This window comes from Struthio camelus, chromosome 32 (assembly GCF_040807025.1).
Source record: "Struthio camelus isolate bStrCam1 chromosome 32, bStrCam1.hap1, whole genome shotgun sequence".
Classification (NCBI taxonomy): Eukaryota; Metazoa; Chordata; class Aves; order Struthioniformes; family Struthionidae; genus Struthio; species Struthio camelus.
This window is the reverse complement of record NC_090973.1, coordinates 2,521,965-2,533,994: the sequence shown is the minus strand read 5'-3', so window position 1 is coordinate 2,533,994 and position 12,030 is coordinate 2,521,965. Positions and strand designations below refer to the sequence as shown.

The window sequence follows — 12,030 nt, the reverse complement described above, 5'->3', positions numbered from 1 at the left end:
GTCACCCAGGAGTATTTCCATGGCCTTTGTATCTAGGTGGCTTCTCCATGGGGCACCAAGATAACACTCAGACACAATGGGAGAGTTGTGTCCTTCTAGAGGGCAACTTGCAGCCCAGTCGGACACCCACAGGAATAGTCAAATGTCCTAAAGACAGGGTGTCCTGAAGAGAGTTGGTTCATTCCCAGCTGCCGCACTGCATCGCCGACAGCTGCAAAGGTTGGAGGGGGACTTGGACACCTCAACGTCAAAGACTCTTCTGTATGGCAGGACCCACAGGACTGGTATCTGAATTGCATCTGAAATGACCCTGCCCAGAGAGTCCAAGGGGAAGGACAAGGGCAGCACGGATAGGTGGGGAAATATAGAGCAATATCATGACATTTCTGCCAAAGGAGGACGGGACAGGGAGAGACAGGGAACACTCAGGAGTTTTCCTCTCCTGCATGCCCATCCGACAGAGAAATGACTCATGCCCTGGACCCCACCACCTTGAGGGCAGAGGGCTGTGCTGGGTGGCAGAGGAGAGGAGGGGAGGCACTGGAGTTTGCAGTTTCTTCTTACACTTTGACTATGACTCTGCTGCCTGGAGCTGTCCCTGTGGGGAGGTGTTTCTCTGTTCCCATGTCTTTCCCCTGTCAGAGCTCACAGACCCCATCCCACCCACTGGGCGCTCCACTCTGCCCTGCAAAAACTTCCTAGGTGCAGGGCACTGCCCAGGGGCACCTCCGTGTTTGCAGGGGCTAAGGAGCTTGTGAGAGAAACCTTGATGGGGCTGGAAAGGTGATGCTGGTTCTGTCTGGAGGCTGAGGAGTGGATGAAGGGATTTGCTGAGTTCCTCCCAGAACTCCTCCTCTCTCGCTGTCATTGTTTTGGAGCCTCAGTCCCCTGTCTAAACCTGACAGATCTATTAACATTTCACCCCACCCAAAGAGAAGAAAACTGAAAGCAGACACTCATGAAAGCTCCTTCCCTTTCAGGTATCTCAGCCTTGACCTTCCCTGTGGAAAGGTCCCTCCACAAATGCCCTCAGGGTGATTAGGAGCTGTGAGCAGCCCTGACCCATGCAGCACCCTCTTGATGGGAGCATGAACCTGTCTTGATGGGGTTGATCCTCCCACCCAGAGCTTCTCCCTGCAGCACTGTGGGGGGTTCCCTGGCCAGGCTGACTACTGACCCTTGCAGGTGGCAGCAGAGTCACGGCACACAGCACCCTGGGGCGCAGGGGCATGGCTCTGAATTACAGCCCTGGGCAGACCTCTGTGCACATCCCAGCTTCACACCCTTGCAGCATCCGTAGAAGAAGGTAGCAGGACACTGTTTCCCTCTGACAGTGTGGCTAGGAATCCCTGCTCAAATGCACATCCTACTCCACACAAGAGGAACTGGGATACCCAACCTGACAGACCCTATCAGCCATGGCATGTGGAAACTTTAGAGGGCCCCTCAGGGTACCCCACCCGCATTGTCCTGCAGCCAGAGACTTACTGCGTTAGGGGCTGTGCAGATTTCTCTTCCAGTGTGCTCTCAGCCATATTCTCACTCTTGATTGTCTTTAACTTCTTTCTGTCTCACTCATCTTGCTCATCTTCCTTGTCTCCTCTTGGCACCTGCAGGCAGTGCCTGGAGCCCTGCTGCTCTTTGCAGAGGAGCTGCTCCTGCACAGAGCTGTCTCTCAGCAGTGCTGCCAGGTTGCCAGGAGCTCCCTCCATCCCAGAAACCTGCCCCACCTTGCAAACAGTGGCCTAGTCAAAGGTGTGATGTAATTTGTCCTTTGTACTCCCTCCTCCTGGGAAATGTTCACTGAGGTAAACTAAAATAATCCCCTATGGTCTCTCTAAACAGTGGGGAGAGGCTGATTCCAGCATTGCAGTTTATCTCATCAGAGGACATTTATCTACAAGAGATGAAAATGTGGAAGCCCCTACTCCCATCTCTTTCCTGGGCAGGACACCTAGACATGGACAAGAAGGGAGTTCATTTTTCCGTGGTTCACATATTGATTCAGATGAGTTAATCTGCGCATCTCATGCCAGCTTAGAAGCCCCTGGGATGGAGTGGGATTCAGCTGCCTCTCGTGAACTCCACAAACACACAGGAGGTGGGATTCCCCTTGCCCAAGCTGAAGTGTGCACAATACACCTGTCTGCATCTGAGCTCCTTCTCTAAGCTCCCATTAGAATCCCTGGAGATGGAGGCTGGGAGTCAGTTGCCCACACACAGACACCTGCTGATGTTTGAAGAGACAGAGGTGGTCCAAGGCATGGGCCAGTGTTTGATGGAGCAGCAGAGAGATCTGCATCCTTCTAGAGCATTCGATGAGGGGCCAGACGGGGAATTTCCTTGGCCATCTAAAATGACGCTAGATGCCTTCTATAACTGAGAGCTCCATTCACTCGGAAGTTGAGACACATGCAGATCCTCACATTGCAAACCACTGATGTAATTCAGTGCAGACACTTGGTTTAATGACATAAAAATAGATCTGCAGGGCCATGTCAGACGCCTGGGGTGTCCCATACAACTGCACGTTTCTAGTAGATGCTACATGGGACCTACATGTAACTCAGGCCCTTTTGGAGAGGTGGCTGGGCAAAAAACTCAGGCCATCTCAGGTTTCTTACTTGTCCCCAAAATACTGAATCCCACCACTGCCTTCAGGCAAAGTCCATCCCAACTGCATCCAAGAGTGCTGCAGAGATGGGAGGCACATCACACCATGGTCTCCACTATATGCCTACACTCTCAAACCCCACCTAGTCTGTCTTTACAGAGCTGTCCAGGGAAAGAGTCATTGAATCACAGCACTTAGGATGGCCCCACTTAAGGGGCCTGGAGGCAGATCTTACCAGGAAAATACAAGGTGAAAGAGGCAAGGAGTTCCTCAGCCTTTTCCCTGTCTTTGTCACCTTGTCCCCTGCCCCACTCAGCAGTGACACCACATTTTCGTTGGCTGCCTTCCTTGGGCTCATGATGTACTTTCAGAAGGCCTTCCTGTTGCCCTCTCAACCTCTTGCGAGCTCCAGCTCCAGCTCCAGCTCCAGCTGAGCTTTGACTTTCCCAGCTCCTTCCCTGACCCACAAGCAGTATCTCAATCTGCCTCCTGGGCTGCCTCTTCTCCCTTCTACCTTCTGGGCACTTGCTTCTTGGTTTTCAGCCTCCTAAGTCAGGGCATCCCTTTCCATCCACAGAGGCTTCCCTCCAGGCCTTGCGAGACTCCCCGTACATCATACTGGTGTATTCCTTTGCATTGAGAATGTTTGCCCTGAAGATGGAAGAGGGATCTGTGGCCCCTCTGCCCTCCAAGACAGTCTCCTATGGCATCCTGCCCAGCCGGTCCTGAACTAGCTGAAAGCTGCTCTCCTGCAGTCCTGAGCTGTGATCCTCTTCTATGTCTTACTTCTCCACCCTCTCATGGTCATTGCAGCCACCTCAACCTTCACATCCCCATCCAGTTCTTCTTTCTTTGTCAACAACAGAGTCCAGCCCTCATTGGCTCATTGATTCCCTATATCCAAGAAATTGTCTTCAATGCCCTCCAGGAATCTCCTGGGCTGCTTGTCTCCAGACCTACTGCCCTTTCTGCACATTTCGGGGTGGTTAAACTCCCCTGTGAGAGCCAGGATCTGTGACCATGAGGCTTCCTGCAGCTGCCTAAAAAGGCTTTGGCTACTTCCTCTCCCTCTTCAGAAGCCATTAGCAAACACCCACCACAGCATCAGCCATACTAGTGGGTCCTCTTATCCTTACCACAAGCTCTCATCTGGCTCGAGACCCATTTCAAGGCAAAGCTATGTGCATTCCAGCCACCTCTTTGAAAAGAGCACACCTCCCCCTCTTGCTCTTTCAGCCTGCCTTCCTCAGGAGCCCTTTTTAATCCCACCAGGTGTGTTGTCCCACGTGTGTGTAATCCCACTGGCAACAGGGGAAAGGCAGATGCCAGTAAAGGGGATGTGGCTGGGATGTTGAATGTGGGGTCCAGCAGAGACAAGGACTCAGAAGAGTCTCAGGAGAAGTGTCTCTCTGCTGGACCTCATACAGTGAAGAACAGGCCGGAGATGTGAAAGTCAGGGGCAGCCTCGGCTGCAGCAACCATAAGAGGTAGAATTCAGGATCCTGTGAGAAGGGTGCAGGCCAAAAAAAAAAAGGAGTAGAATCCCAGACTTCAGGAAAGTAAACTTTAGCCTGTCAGGGACCTGCTTGGACAAATACCATGGGAGATGACCCTGGAGGGAAGAGTGGTCCAAGAAAGCTGGCTGACAGTCAAGGATCACCTCCTCCAAGTGCAAGAATGGTCTAGCCAAACAAGCAGGAAATCAAGCAAAGGTGTTAGGAGGCCTGCATGGATGAACGAGGAGCTCCTGACTGTCTCAAATATAAAAAGGAAGTGCACAAGAGGGGGAAGCAGGGACAGGTGACCCAAGAGGAATTCAGAAACGTTGTCCAAGCATGCAGCAGTGGGGTCAGGAGAGCTAAAGCCCACCTGAAGCAGAATCTGACAAGAGATATGAAGGGCAACAAGGAAGGCTTCTCTAAGAACATAAGCGGCTAAAGCAAGGCTAAGGAAAAGGTGAGCCTGCTGCTAAATGGGACACTTGCCCTGGTGACAAAGGACACAGAAAAGGAAGAGGTATCGAATGCCTTCTTCACCTCAGCCTTACTGGTGAGAGCAGCCCTCAGAAATCCCAGGCCCCTGAGACCTGAGGAGAAGCCAGCAGAAAGGAAGACTTGCCCTCAATGGAGGAAGAGCCGGTGAGGAAACACTTCAAAAAAATGGACATACACAAGTCCATGGGATCTCATGGGAGGCGCCCATGAGTACTGAGGGAGCTGGCTGATGTCATTGCAAAGCCACTCTTGACTCTTTCTGAAAGGTCACGGTGATCAGGAGAGGTTGCTGAGCACTGGAAGAAAATAAATGCCCTCCCACCCCCATCTTCACAAAAGGCAAGAAAGAGGGCTGGGCAACTACAGGCCAGTCAGCTTCACCTTGATGCCTGGGAAGAATTCTATGAAGGAACGACTGGCTGGATAGATGAGGAGTGAGCAGTGGATGTTGTCCCCCTTGACTTCAGCAAGGCTTTTGACACTGTCTCCCATCACATCCTCATAGGCAAGCTCAGGAAGGGCAGGCTAGATGAGCAGGCAGTCAGGTGGATTGAGAACTGGCTGAATGGCAGAGCTCAGAGGACTGTGATCAATGGCACAGGGTCTACTTGGAGGCCTGTAGCTAGCAGTGTGCCCCAGGGGTCAACACTCAGTCCAATCCTGTTCAACCTATTCAATAATGACCTCGATGAAGGCACAGAGTGCACCTGCAGCAAGTTTGCTGATGATATTGATGTATCTGTGTGAGAAATGCCATTTGAAAGACCTGAGGATGTAACTAGGTGTAATTGTTGTACATAATGCTTGGCTGGGCACCCACTGTTCCAGGAAGAAGCTCATTACTCAGTCTTTCACAGAGAGTTAACAAAACAAGGCCTTGAAGAAAGGAGCAGGATGACACCATAAGTCGGCCAGATAAGTATCCACATGAGCTTGAAGAGAACAAGGACAGGTGATAAACTGAAGAGAACTGCCTGGACTACAGGTGAACTATCCTAATCAGCATAGTAAAGAACCCACCCACGAACAGGGAAGCTCCCCCCTAACAACCAGAGCCCCTTCCCCATGGAGCATGTGTAGTAGAAAAGAAGGATACTGTAACTTTAAAAGAAGACGAGACCTAACAGGAACCAATGGAAATGAGGATAACTTAATGTAGTTGTAAATTGTACTGATAACTGTAGCTCAAACTGTATGAAGTGTCGGCTGTGTAGTAATCAGGTGTGCCTGATTTGTGGAATTATCCACTGAGCACCCTGCACAAAATAAAGCAGCGTCTACTCCCTAAACGCGACTTTGTTTGTATGTTTAGAGAGTCTGCTTCAAAACAAGCAACAACACTAAACTGGGAGGAGTGGCTGATACCCCAGAGGGCTGTGCTGCCATTCAGAAGGACCTCAACAGGCTGAAGAAATGGGCAGAGGGGAACCTCCTGAAGTTCAACAAAGGCAAGGGCAGGGTCCTGCACCTAGGGAGGAATGCTCTGTGGAGAAGGTCTTGGGAGTCCTGGCGGACAACAAGCTAACCATGAGTCAGCAATGTGCCCTTGCGGCCAAGAAGGCCAATGGCATCCTGGGCTGCATTAGGCAGAGTGTTGCCAGCAGGTGGAGGGAGGTGATCCTGCCCCTCTCCTCAGCCCTGGGGAGGCCACACCTGGAGGACTGTGTCCAGTTCTGGGCTCCCCAGGACAAGAGAGACATGGCCCTACTGGAGAGAGTCCAGCAGAGGGCTACAAAGATGATGAGGGGACTGGAGCATCTCTCTTCTGAAGAAAGGCTGAGAGAGTTGGACCTGTTCAGCCTGGAGAAGAGAAGGCTGAGAGGTGATCTCATCAATGTGTACAAGTATCTGGAGGGAGGGTGTCAAGAGGATGGGGCCAGACTCTTCTCTGTGGTGCCCAGCAATAGGACAAGAGGCAATAGGTGCAAACTGAAACACAGGAAGTTCCATCTGAACATGAGGAAAAACTTCTTGACTGTGAGGGTGACAGAGCACGGGAACAGGTTGCCCAGAGAGGTTGTAGAGTCTCCTTCCACTCTGGGATTCTGCAAAGATTACCCCAGGGATAATTAATACTGCTTTCATGGGCATTTGGTTTTTGTAGCTTTTCATTTCCACTGTTCAAGTCTGGCACAGGCTGCAAAACTTTTGTGAGAGCCTGCTTTCATGAGGTATTGCTTAATTACATCTCCTAACCAAGGCCTGATCACCTAAACTACTGCAGCATGCTTTTCTGTCCTGAAATATAGCCTTGCCCCACTCAGCTCCATTCTGAAAGTTGCTACAAAGATCATAGTCTGAACTTACTGCCTGAAACACAAAGAGCGTTCTTCTGTCATAGCAAGACCAAAGTTGCTAAGGGCTTGCACGACTTCTCCTCCTTCCTATGTTACTTCCCACTAAGTACCCAGAGGACAGCTCTGACTTCCAAGCCAGCCCTGACAGCAGCTCCCACTCTCTGCCTGCTCAACACAAAAAAGCAGAAGCATGTTCCCTTCTCCCCTGCTGTCTTCACACTTGGCAGGAGCTTTCCAGATGCATCATATTCCTATTACCTCCTGAAAATTCTTGCTGGGATGCTCAAAACCCATGAAAAATATCAGGCTACTGCTGCAGTGAGAGCAGTGCTTATCATTCAGAATAAGACTCCCCATTGCCTTGTATTCCCACCTGCATTTGTTGCCCTTCTCTTCTGCTAGTTGTAAGCATTTGGGAAAAGGACTGATTTTTTTTTTCTGATTCTCTTTCCTGAGCTCACTAGCAGGGCCCTGGAGTCCATCCATGACTATGGCCTGTAAGTTCTAAGGCTATACACAAATGTGAATAGATGAAAAATATCCAGTAGTTCAGCTCATTTCCACTGTTGAAGGCAAAGCTTTTGGCCATAACACAGTAAAGAAAATTGAAAGCCAGAACTAACCTACACTGCCATCTTCATTGTCAGCAATTTCATCATCAAGTCTTGTTCTTTCCTCCTCGGGAGTACATATCAAGGTTTTCCTAATGAAAAGACAAGCAAGATCAGAGACAAATGTGCAGAAGAGCTGATGTGTGCACACTTGATGCCTACAGGGTAACTTTATTCAGGCTCTGCAACATAGTAACTTTATCGAGGAGCTGCAGATACACAAAAGATTAGCACACAGGTCTACCATGCAGAAAGCAAGGAAGGACCATTGGAATACAACCATCTAGGTTTACCTATTTTCACATGAGACATTCTACTGTAGGCTTATCTCTTTTAATCTAATAGAGATGAGAAAATGAATGCATATTTTAATGCAAGAAAACCTGTACTTTTCAATTGAGGTCATGGCCTACTTTGCCTCTCTGTTAACATGTTTATTCATGGCCCAGGACATGTTAACCAAAAAAAAAAAAAAAAAAAGTGATTAACAAAGTAAAAAGGAGGACAACCACAGAGATTCCTGAATTATATGAATCTATCTTTCCTTTTTACCCTAGAGTTCTCAAAGGGCAGGGCAGTGGTACCCACAGGGAGCACCCAGGAGGAGAGAACAGGAACATCATTGTGGCACCCAGCATTAAGCACAAGAATTTCTGCTCTAAACCAGGGTTTAGCAAATGTGGAAGTCACCGTGAATTTCTTATTCAGATACAAAATTGAGTGTGTCAGCTAGTCACAGGCTAATAATGCACCAGCAGAATCATGAAAAAAGCAGTACTTACCCAGCAGACACAAGTGTTCACAGTGGCACTTGAGGGAGATCATATGAAATATTGTGGACAATTCTGATCTCTCTTGAAGAAAAAAAAAAAGAGAACTGAAATTAAAACAAAAAGCAACAACAGCAGCTTAAGAATGTGATCCAAAAACGAAGTGCCTATCATTCAAAAGGACACTAGGAGAATTTAATTTAATGGAGCAAAGCAAAGACAGAGGAAACATGGGTAGTCTAGATAACAGAAGTAGCTCTACGGACAGGGAACCAGTTGCGCTCAGAGGCAATGCTGTCACAGGCACTAATACACATAGATTTGCCATCCCTAAATGCAGTTTGGCTTTGAGAAGGCCTCAAATACATGACAAGGAAATTCTGGAATTGGCTCGCAATGAAGGGAGACGGTCACAAGGGAGCTTAAGTCCATTTATGATAACGATTCTAGGACACATTGTCCTGTGACAGGTGACTAAACCACGGGACCCGGGAGATTCTTTGGGAGGTGATGAGATGTCAAGGAAAACAGGCTCACAGCAATCCAAAGCTCAGTCACAGGGACAAGCACAGGAAGCTTCACAGCCCCTTTCAGCCTGTAGTCTAACCTCACGCCCCAGGCAAACATCATTCTTCAGTGCACGATGGACAATAAGATTTAGTAACCGAGGAGCAAAATCACAACAGATTAACAGCTGGCTGCGCCTATGCGACAGAAGGCGTCAGGCAGTCTTTTTGCATCTTGCAACCCCAGCTGTTATTCTGGATAGGTTTTAGACTGAACGACCAAGTCCTGGAGCAGCTGCTTGTAAACAGAGCATCCATTCAACAATCACAAAAAAGCAAATCAGAGAATGCAGCACAAGGTGCATACACCAACTTCTCACTGTTATTTCACATTTTCTGAGGAAGAAGATAAGTCTTCCCTGCTCAGAGGATACCTCTAGTATGGTCATACCTATCAACTTGTGTCTTGTAAATAGAGAGGGAAAAAAACAGTTCTCTCAGACTGTGACACTCTCTGGAAGAAGGTATTTCAGGTGAATTAGAAAGGTTTGAAACAATGCCTACAAGCAGTAGGACATCTTAATGTACAATGTGCATAACGACAAAGTCAAATTGACACTGAGCCAGGTTCTTCAAAGCTAAAAAAAGTTGTTCAAATGTTCACCTTTGATAGAGACATTTCAGAACAAGTGCTTGAGACTTTCCAATCACACACTGCATGTAGGTTCATTTTCCCTCCCACTGAGTGCAGTGAAAAATCCACCTTTTGTATTAGAAAAAGAGAAATTCTTAAGATGGTAGTAAAATAGGAGAAAGAAATTATGGTAAATTGTACAGTACTTAAACTGCTCAGCACGATAGTAATAAATCACTTGGAGCTAACAGCACTCCTCCGACACGGAGAGGCGTTGGTCTCTCCTGCGGTGTAAACCGCAGGCGGGTCTCCCGTGGTTGTACGTGTCAGACAGGCCACCGCTCGGCTCTCCCGCGCTGCCGGGCTCCGAGGAGACAGCGCCCGCGCGGGCTGCCTCGAGCACCGAGGCACAGACAGGAACGGAGAAACGCCAGGGCTCCTTCAGCGGGGCTGCGGTCCCGTCTTCAGTGTCCGAACTCGACCCGGGCACGAGCCGCATTTCCACTCGCGTCCGCCCGGGACGGCAGCTGATCAGCGCTGAAGGAGCATCTCACCCCACCAGCGGCCACCAAGATGGCGCCATCGCGGAGGGGAAAGCAGCTGCTGGGTCACGAGGTCAGGACGTTGCCATGGCATCGCCCCCAGTGCGGGCCTCCCATTGGCCAGCAAGAGGAGGAGGGCGGAGATCCCTTGGAGTGACGGCTCTATCAGCCAATCAGAGACCAGCATGGGTGCGTCCTCAGGGAGAGGAGAAAGGGGGAGAGAGGAGAGAGGAGAGAAAGAGGGAGCGAGGGGGAGGAGGGAAAGAAAAGGTGTGAAAGAGAGACGTGAACGAGAAGAGGGAGAGAGGAAGGGGAGAGGAGAGCGGAGGCGCGAGCGAGCAGGGCAGCGCAGAGCCGGGACGGTCGCTCGGGGCAGGGCGCAAACAGCCCCTCAGGCAGCAGCGTCGGGAGCGAGGCCCCTCGGCGCCGACAGCCCGGCCGGGCGGCTTCCTCCGCAGCCAGGCCTCCGCCCGGGGCAGGGCGCTGCGCTGCTCTGCAGCCACCCCCGGGGAGAGGAGGGTCGAGCCCCGACCCGCGACGGGTCCCTGGGCGAGCGGGTGTGAGAGAGGAGCGGGAGAAAAGCGGGAGGGGAGAGAGCGGGAGAGAGCGGGTGCGAGCGGGTCTGGGGGGCTGCGCGGGCGTTGAAACGCCGGCGGGTGCCCTGGCGCTGGGGCGGGGGCAGCGGTGCTGGCGGCCGGGCTGCTTTCCTCCAGGAGCTCCCGAAGGTCAGACCGCAGAACAGGAGAATGCTTGTTGCCCTTGATGATTTGCCGGGTTTGCTCAGCCCTGGGGAAGGAACCAGACTGCTGAGCTGCGGGAAGGCTTCTCCCTCTGCCTGGGACGTGAGGCCCCACTGTCTGCAGCTTCATGAGCGCAGCTCCCGTGCAATCCTGCCACTAGAAAATGGTGCCGAGAATTACTTGCAGGCTGTTCTCCAGTTCCTAAGTGTCACAGACTAGGGGTAGGTAATACAGAGCAGATGCTGATCTTCTTTTGGGGTAGTAACTGTACATAATGGGTGTTTTGCTGCACTGTGTGATGCCACAAGGTGAACCAGGGAGGCCGTTCAGGAGCTGGCTCAGCCTTGGGGGAGGGCAGGGGCAGCTGCAGGGGGCACTAGCTGCATGGCCGGGATGTGGGTAGTGAGGTCGTGGCTGTCTACAAGAGCTATGCCAGAAAATCACCTTTGTCCAATCAGTTCTCTGCCAGTAGCTGACAGGCCAGCAGGAGGCACATGGCTCGGCTATTGATGATGAGGTCACCTCTGCCAGGGTAGCTGATAGGCCAGCTGCAGGAACAAGGCTTGGCTGTTGGTTGTGAGGTCACTGCTGAGTGATGAACTGGTTGGATCACAGCAGACATATGGCTGGAAAGGTGAATGTGAGTCACTTCTAGCTGAGCAGTTGGTAGGGCAGCGGCAAGTGCATGGCTGGGATGTGTGCTCTGGCGATCACTTCTGCCTGAGCAGCTGATAGGTCAGCATGTCTCATGGCAAGGGAAGTTATAGTGTGGTAACTGCTGTCTCAGAGGCTCATAGGCCAGGGACAGGCACATTGTTGTGAAGGTAACTGTGAGGTCACCTCTTTCCAAGTCTCTGATGGGCCAGCAGCAAAAGCACGTGGTCACTCCTGTCCCAGCAGCCTATAGGCCTGCAACAGGCACATGTAAATGTAAATGTCACTGTGAGGTCCCTTCTGTGGGAGAAGCTGGTAGGCCAGCAGCATGTTCATGGCAGGGGATATTCTTTTGAGGAAACTTCTGTCCCTGAAGCCTAGAGGTCAGCAGAAGGTTTATGGTGGGGGTAAGCACTTGGGAGGTCAATTCTGAGACAAAAGACTTGGATGTTGGCTGTGAGGTCACTTCTGTCAGAGCAGCTCATAGGCCAGCAGCATGCACATGAATTTATTCCACTCCATCATCATTATTTAGTACTAGCACATTTAAAATGAAGATGTTATACTCTGGCAAACATGGACATTGAGTGTGACTTTATACATTCTGTTAAACAGAAGGTTGAAGCCTACCAGGGAGCCAGCAAGACTTTTGTAGGCCACTAAATGAA

The 12,030-nt window shown here is 50.7% G+C and overlaps 1 protein-coding gene across 1 annotated transcript in view; it reads left to right on the top strand.

The window, feature by feature from the left end:
- Nucleotides 1-12,030, top strand: part of LOC138063507 (maestro heat-like repeat-containing protein family member 7) — a 330,369-nt gene that overhangs the window by 55,662 nt on the left and 262,677 nt on the right. The window lies entirely within an intron of this gene.